General features: G+C 38.7%; 1 non-coding gene across 1 annotated transcript; it reads right to left on the bottom strand.

The window, feature by feature from the left end:
* Positions 1-5,914: 5,914 nt before the first annotated feature.
* On the bottom strand, positions 5,915-6,022 carry LOC128578759 (U6 spliceosomal RNA). The gene has a single exon (XR_008377890.1). It is a non-coding gene; the product is annotated as a U6 spliceosomal RNA (small nuclear RNA).
* Between the last annotated feature and the right edge of the window lie 3,065 nt (positions 6,023-9,087).

The raw sequence follows: 9,087 nt of genomic DNA on the forward strand, positions 1-9,087 counted from the left end.
CCCAGAGCACCACTTGGATATTCCCTGTGCGATTGGCTCAGTTCAAAAGATCTAAATCAATTGTCTTAGCACCTGTCTCAGGTGGGAGAGTTTAAAAGGTCTCTGGCAACTAGATCACAGGGGTCTGTTGACAACTTAAATATGCCTTGCTCCAGTGCTCCATAAAGTCAGGAGGACCCACCCAGCAAATAAATTATTCTGAGAAGGTTGATGCCTCCTTCCCCACCTTGCACCTCTGTCACACCCAGTCACTGATAGTCCCACAGGGCTGTGACCCAGTTGCCTCCATTGAGCAGATACTCCAGGGGTTTGCACCTGCCTGAATCACATGGAAATCTGTATCTGCTCAGCCAGGCCACTGCTCTCTGCCTTTATCCAGCAGGGGAAGGTGAGGCCTGACAACCTTGGGCGCTTGATGGAGGCTGGGGGGTGTTCACTCAGTTCCAGCCCCACCCCTGATTGATGTTACTGACGGAACAGAACAACTTTGTGGGAACTTATTTCTATTCCTGCTAAATTCCCCTGTAGAAGAGAAGCTGTTTTGAATTCCAAGAACCTGCGCCTCAGGCCTTGTCTTTGCTCCTACAGGTTTGTATTTGCAGCTCGGTTAGCTGTCAGTTCTAGCCTCCTGCCTTTCTTTGTCTATAGGCTGACGATCCCCTGAGGGCCGAGACCGTCTTAGGCTCAGTGAAGCGGTCCTCTGGGTCAGCCCTGCCCTGGGAATTTCCAGGCTCTGCGTGTACGTTTTCTTGTCCCCATGCTCCACCCAGTTTGGTACTGCCTCAGGCAAACCCTTTACTCACGGGGCCTGCGTTTCAGTCCCAGATCTGTTCCATGGTGGTTGCCACATGAGAAGATGCCCAGCCTCCTCTGTTTGCCCAGGGAGACAGGGGGTGTGGTTCAGAATATCTGGGGGTGAGCTCTATTGTTGCCAAAAACTGCTCATGCTGTGTGCCTCGGGGCACCTCTGCTCCAGTGTGGTTCCCTCTCAGCCGACCATCCTCTCCTCACTCCCGTGCTGGAGAATCACCACTGACTAGCTGTAGTCCAGGCCCTGTCAACACCCCTCAAAGAATCACCCAAGAATCTGGACTCCTGGGGAACAGGCCTCCAGACCTCAGAGTGAGAGTGGAAGGGAGTGCTGGGAGCTCAGAATTGCAGGTAGAGAATATATACAGTTTTATACAGGTTTATGCCTGGCAAGAGAATGCCATGGCACCCTACCCTGTTTCCCAAAAAATAGGACTGTGTCTTATTTTAAGGTGTGCTCCCAAAGATGCGCTAGGTCTTATTTTCAGGGGACGTTTTATCTATCCTGTAAGTAGGTCTTATTTTCGGAGGATGTCTTATTTTTGGGGAAATAAGGTAGTAGGGGAGGTAGGTCCAGTTTTTAGAGGGTCTCTCCTGTGGAGTGTAGTGGGAGGACCTTTAAACTCTGTTTGTTTGTTTGTGGGGCACTGCGAGCCATTCTCATGGAGGAGGGGACTCTAGTCCACTTGGTGATGGATTTTGTACCTTTTATTTGTATCCTTGGGGTCACAGCTTGCCTCTTCGGGGTTGATGTGTGTTCTTCAACCTTCTCTCTTGGTGCAGCTCTAATCCACCAGGTTACTTGCTAAATTTCTGTCCTTTAACTCTCCTTCTGGATGGGAGCCTCTGTGTAAAGCTGGCTTCAGTCTGACCAAGTGGGTTTTATCCCAGGGTTTCAAGGCTGGTTCAATAAACGTAAATCTATAAATATAATTCAGCACATAAACAAATTAAAAAACAAAGACCATATGATTCTCTCAATTGATGCTGAAAAAGCTTTTGATAATATCCAGCATCCTTTCATGATCAGAACACTTAAGAAAATTGGTATAGAAGGGACATTTCTTAAACTAATAGAGGCCATCTACAGCAAACCCATAGCCAATATCGTATTGAATGGAGTTAAATTGAAATCATTTCCACTCAGATCAGAAACTAGGCAAGGTTGCCCATTGAAGTTTTAGCCATAGCAATTAGGGAAGGAAAGGCGATCAAGAGTATCCATATATGGTCAGAAGAGATGAAACTTTCACTTTTCACAGATGATATGATTATATATCTGGAAAACACCAGGGATTCTACTACAAAACTCTTAGAAGTGATCAAGGAATACAGCAGTGTCTCAGGTTACAAAATCAACATTCATAAATCTGTAGCCTTTATATATACCAACAATAGTCAAGCTGAAAAAACAGTTAAGGACTCTATTCCATTCACAGTAGTGCCAAAGGAGGTGAAATATTTAGGAGTTTATCTAACAAAGGACATGAAAGATCTCTATAAAGGGAAGTATGAAACTCTAAGAAAAGAAATAGCTGTAAATGTTAACAAATCGAAAAACAAACCATGTTCATGGCTGGGAAGAATCAACATTGTTAAAATGTCCATATTACCCAAATCAATATACAATTTTAATGCAATCTCTATTAAAGCTCCACTGTCATACTTCAAAGATCTTGCAAAAATAATACTTCGTTTTATATGGAATCAGAAAAAACGTCGAATAGCCAAGACATTACTCAGAAATAAAAACAAAGCAGGAGGAATCATGCTACCAGACCTCAGACTATGCTATACATCAATAGTGATCAAAACAGCATGGTACTGGCATAAAAACAGAGAGTTAGATGTCTGGAACAGAATAGATAACCCAGAGATGAATCTAGCTACTTACCATTATTTGGTCTTTGACAAGCCAGTTAAAAACACTTAGTAGGGAAAAGATTCCCTATTTAACAATTGGTGCTGGGTGAACTGGCTGGAGACCTGTAGAAGACTGAAACTGGACCCACACCTTTCACCATTAACTAAGATAGACTCTCACTGGATTAAAGATTTAAACTTAAGACATAAAACTATAAAAATACTAGAAGACCATACCAGGAAAGCTCTTGAAAAAATCTGTCCGGGTGAATATTTTATGAGGAGGATCCCCCAGGCAATTGAAGCAGCTTCAAAAATTCACTACTGGACCTGATCAAACTAAAAAGCTTCTGCACAGCCAAGAACACAGTGAGTAAATCATGCAGAAAGCCCTGAGAATGGGAGAAGATATTTGCAGGTTATGTCTCCAACAAAGGTTTAATAACTAGAATCCACAGAGAACTCAAACGTATAAGCAAGAAAAGAACAAGTGATCCCATCGCAGGCTGGACAAGGGACTTGAAGAGAAACTTCTCTGAAGAAGACAGGTGCATGGCTTACAGACATATGAAAAAAATGCTCATCATCCTTACTCAACAGAGAAATGCAAATAAAATCTACTTTCAGATATCATCTGACTCCATTCACATGAGCCCATATCACAAAATCCCAAGCCCAGAAATGTTGGTGTGCATGTGGAGAAAAGGGAACACTTCTACACTGCTGGTGGGAATACAAATTAATACATTTTTTTGGAAAGATGTTTGGAGAACACTTAGAAATTTAAAAATAGACCTGCCATTCAATCCTGTAATCCCTCTACTGGGCATATACCTAGAAGACCAAAAATCACATTATAGCACAAATATTTGTACCAGAATGTTTATTGCAGCCCAATTCATAATTGCTAAGTCATGGAAAAAGCCCAAGTGCCCATCGATCCACAAATGGATCAATAAATTGTGGTATATGTACACCATGGAATATTATTCAGACTTTACCTCTTTCATGTTTACATGGATGAAGCTGGAACATATTCTTCTTAGTAAAGTATATCAAGAATGCAAGAAAAAGTATGCAATGTACTCAGTCCTACTATGAAACTAATTTATGGCTTTCATATGAAAGCTATAACCCAGTTATAACCTAAGAATATGGGGGGGTAAGGGAGGGGAGGGAGGGGGGAGGTTGGGCAGAGGGAGGGTGATTGGTGGAATTACAACTGCGGTGCATCTTAAAAGGGTACATGTGAAACTTAGTAAATGTAGAATATAATTGTCTTAATACAATAACTAAGAAAATGCCAGGAAGCGGGCGGCGCCTGTGGCCCAGTCGGTAAGGCACCGGCCCCATATACCGAGGGTGGCAGGTTCAAACCCGGCCCCGGCTGAACTGCAACCAAAAAATAGCTGGGCGTTGTGGCGGGCGCCTGTAGTCCCAGCTACTCGGGAGGCTGAGGCAAGAGAATCGCTTAAGCCTAGGAGTTGGAGGTTGCTGTGAGCTGTGTGATGCCATGGCACTCTACCGAGGGCCATAAAGTGAGACTGTCTCTACAAAAAAAAAAAAAAAAAAAAAGAAAATGCCAGGAAGGCTATGTTAACCAGTGTGATGAAAATGTGTCGCACTGTTTATAAAACTAGTGTATAACGCCCCATGATTGCATTAATGTATACAGCTATGATTTAATATTAATAAGAAAAAATGGAAGAAAAAGTATCCAATGTACTCAGCCCAATTATGAAACTAATTTATGGCTTTCATATGAATGCTATAACCCAGTTATAACCTAAGAATATCGGGAAGGGTGAGAGGGAGCAGAGGGAGGGGGGGAGAATGGCCAGAGGGAGGGTGATTGGTGGGATTACACCTACGGTGCATTTTACAAGGGTACATGTGAAACTTACTAAATGTAGAATATAAATGTATTAACACAATAAGTAAGAAAATGCCAGGAAGGCTATGTTAACCAGTGTGATGAAAATATGTCAAATGGTATGTAAAAACAGTTTATGGTGCCCCATTATCGCATTAATGTACACAGCTATGATTTAATAATAAAAAAAAAGAAATTAAAAAAAAATAAAAAATAAATATGTTCAGTCTGTAAAAAAAAAAAACATAATAAATAAAGCAGCAGGGTGAAAACAAAAAAAAAAAAAAGAACCTACTGAGTTTTCTTTGAAGTTCTTTTTGTCTTTTGAATATATCTTATTAAGGATGTGCAGGCAGAATATTGTGTTAAAAATTACTTTAAATAATCATTTTCTTAGTATGGTTCTATTATGTTTCATGTACATTATGCTCCTATGTTTCTATCTGTGTTTAAAGTTTTATGTTTTATACTTTTTGCTTATTTTTTAATAAATAAAGCATTTGCATAGTTTCAAAATTAAAGTGATAGAAAAATGATACACTCAGAGAAGTCTTGCTGCCTCCCTATCCCCTCCATCTCTCTCTCACCCCATTTTTATTACTTTATAATTTTCTAGTTGGCACTTCCATCCTTTCTATGTTTGTTTTTGCAAAAATTAGCAAATCAGCAAATTTTCCTTCATTTTTTAAAATGTTGCATGTCCCTCACTGTGTCACTATGTCATAGTTTATACCTCCAGTGCCTTATGAATGGGTGTCTAGGTTGTTTCCAATTTTTTTTTATTAAAAGTAATTCTGCAAAGAATAACTAGTGCATATATTTCATATTCTTGGCATTGTACCTTTCACATAGATTCTTAGAAGCTGTATTGTTGGATCAAAAAGTAAAGCCATGTAATTGTGTTTGATAATGCCACGTCCCTCCATGGGGATTGTAACATTTTGCACACTTACCAGCAATTTAAGAGAGTGACTATTTCTCCACATTAAGCCAACAGACTCTATTGTCAGTATGCATGAGGAATGCTATCATGCAGTTTTGACTTTAATACTTTAGGTGTGAGGATGAGCATTTTTCTTGTTTAAGGACCATTTGTTTTTCTGCAAATACTTTGTCTTTTTTTTTTAATACTTTGTTTTTTGTCATTTTTAAATTATGTATTCAAATTTTAAGGTTCCAAATATATGACTTTCCTTGTTTTTATAGATGGCACACATAGTTTTAGCAATAAAAGCACGAAACGTTACAAATATTTTCAAACACTTCTTTTTCAGATGTTATCTCCATAATGCGACTTTCTTTTGAATATAAGGTGTTTTCTCCGTTATTTTTAAAATGTCACTTTTCCTTTGAAGTTATATGGGGAGTTTATTTATTTATTTTTTTAAATATGGAAAGGTTCATCCTTGCCCAGGGGGCATGCTGATCTTCTCTGTATCCTTCCAGTTTTAGTACATGTGCTGCCAAAGCGAGCACTGTTTATTCTTTTTAAAAGCACATTCTAGGTAACATATTACTGAAAGCCTTTTGTCATCAGAGCAAAGGTTGGAACACTTGAAACACTTATCTTTCAATAAAAGAAAAATGCCTAATGCATCTTTAAGTTCTACAACTCCTTTAAGTACTTTATCACAAGATAATCAAAGAAACTCTGTATAATACAAAATAGTTTCTGGGTCACTCACCATACTTATATTGAAGAAGTTTTATTATTCATTGGTCTTGTTTTTGTAAAATTAAGTAAGTTAATAATATCCTGCAAATTACAAACAAAATCTTTTTCTTCTTACCCCCTGAAAGATCATCTTACACACTCACTCTGCTTTGGAGATCACTGTTACATAGAATAGTCAATAACTGTTTCCTTTGATGCAGAGAATCAGTAATGTTTGCAATATTAGTGAAAATGGTCTTTATCTCTTGCAAACCTTAAGACCTTTTAGTGTTCTAATTGGCAAGTCTCTAGATTTTGAGAGTCACAATTTCTCCCTTTGTAGATGTGTAGTAATATCCTGTTGTGTATAAATACCTCATTTTTTAATCCATTTATTCATGGGTGGAAAGTTAGGTTGATTCCATCTCTTGGCTATTGTGAATAATGCTGCAAAAAACATGGGAGTGCAGATATTCCTTCAAAATACTGATTTCATTCATTTGGATACATACCTTAAGAAGTGGTCTTACTAGATCATATGGTACCTCTATTTTTAGTTTTTTGAGGTACTGCCATACCATTTCCCATAACAGCTCTACTAATTTATGCTTCCACCACCAATGTACAAGAGTTTTCTTTACTCTACATATTCCCAACATTTGTTTTCTTCCTTTTTTTTTTTGAGATAGAGTCTCAAGCTGTCACCCTGGGTACAGTGCCATGGTGTCACAGCTCACAGCAACCTCAAACTCTTGGGCTTAAGCAATTCTCTTGCCTTGGCTTCCCAAGTAGCTGGGACTACAGTCTTCCATCTTTTTAATAGAAGACATTCCAGGGCAGCCCCTGTGGCTCAGTGGGCAGGGCGCTGGCCCCATATACCGAGGGTGGTGGGTTCAAACCTGACCCCAGCCAAACTGCAACAACAAAAAAAAATAGCCGGCCGTTGTGGTGAGCACCTGTGGTCCCAGCTATTTGGGAGGCTGAGGCAAGGGAATCTCCTAAGCCCAGGAGTTGGAGGATGCTGTGAGCTGTGTGACGCCATAGCACTCTATTGTGGGTGATAAAGTGAAACTCTCTCTCTACAAAAAAAAAAAAAAAAAGTCATTCTAACAGATGTGAGGTGATATTTCATTGTGACTTTAATTTGCCTTTTCCTAATGATTAATGATACTGAGAATTTTTCATATACCTGTTGGCCATTTTTATGTATTCTTTTGGAAAATATCTGTTCTTGTCCTTTGCTCATTTTTTAATATGATTATTTGTTTTCTTGCTATTGAGTTTATTTGAGTTCCTTATATATTTTGAATACTAACCCTTATCAGATGTATGGTTTGCAAATATTTGTGGTGCCAAGAACACACAATGGAAAAAGGACAGTTTCTTTAATAAATGGTTTTGAGAAGCTGGATATACTCATGCAGAAGAATGAAACTGGAACTTATCTCACATCATATACAAAAATCAACTCAAAATGGACTAAAGTCTTAAATATAAGATCTGGAACTATAAAACTACTAGAAGAAAACAGACAAAAACCTCAGTGCTCTTTTAGGTTCTTCAGTGTCGTTAGAATCATAATATGTGAAGTTTGAAAACTTCACATTCAATTTTAAGAATCCCACCTAAATGTTCTATGGGTAATACCTTTGGTTTTTATAAATAATTACCCATTAGTCTGGGTAATGATTTTTTGGATATGACCCTGAAAACACAGACAAAATAAGCAAAAATACACAAACATGATGGCAAACTCATAAATTTTAGTTATACAAACCAGTAAATTTCTTATTTATTTCAGCAGGATTAAACTTTTCCATTTGCATATAATTATCACTTGGGAGTGGCTGTCCAGATGGAAACTATTTTTCCAAGCTACTCTTGCATTTAGTTGGGGCCTTGGGACAAGTTATTGCAAGTGAAAGGAATGAAGTGTGCATGGCCAAAGAAGTAATGAAATAAGCAGACTTTCTCTGCTTGCTATCTTTTACATTTTTTCAACTAGGTATAGGTGAGTCTTGGGCCCTAGAGGATGGCAGAACTACAGTGGGAAAGATGCTAGAGTACCCAAAATCATATGAAAGGCTGACACCTGCATTGGATTATCAGATGTGAAAGTTACTGCAATTTGGGAGTTTATTTGTTAAAGCAGCTGGTCTGACCTCACTAATATATCATATATTGCCTAATGTTAGTTTGCTTTATACTTATTTGCTTGTCTTGTCTCACTATTAGTTTGAGATTGCTGTGAGGGTAGAGACTGGATCTTTATTCATCTTTGTAGCCCTTGTGACAAAGGTACTTAATAAATGTATGTTTAATTAAATGAATTCTCAGAGCGCCAAAGAAGTTTCGTTCAAAAATAACTCAAAATGTCTTATGCAAGTTAATTATCATTATATTCTTTTTTTTTTTTTGAGACAGAGTCTCAAGCTGTCACCTTTGGTAGAGCGCTGTGACATCACAGCTCACAGCAACCTCAAACTCTTGGGCTTAAGTGATTCTCTTGCTTCAGCCTCCAAAGTAGCTGGGACTACAGGTGCTTGCCACAATGCCTGGCTATTTTCTAGTTGCAGTTGTCATTGTTGTTTTAGCTGCCCTGAGCTGGGTTTGAACCCTCCAGCCTCGGTGCATGTGGCCAGCGCCCTACCCACTGAGCTACGGGCACTGCCCAATTATCATTATATTCTTCAAAATAACAGCTTTATAGAGATATATTTCACATACCATACATTTTAAGTGAGTAAAAGGTATGGTTTTTAGTCTATGCACATGGTGGTACAGCCATCACCAAATCAGTTTTAGAACATTTTTATCACTCTCTGAGGACACCTCATACCCATTTACAGTTATTCTGTCTTTCCTTCTTACCTCTCTCTCCTCTCAT

This window comes from Nycticebus coucang, chromosome X (genome assembly GCF_027406575.1).
Source record: "Nycticebus coucang isolate mNycCou1 chromosome X, mNycCou1.pri, whole genome shotgun sequence".
NCBI lineage: Eukaryota > Metazoa > Chordata > Mammalia > Primates > Lorisidae > Nycticebus > Nycticebus coucang.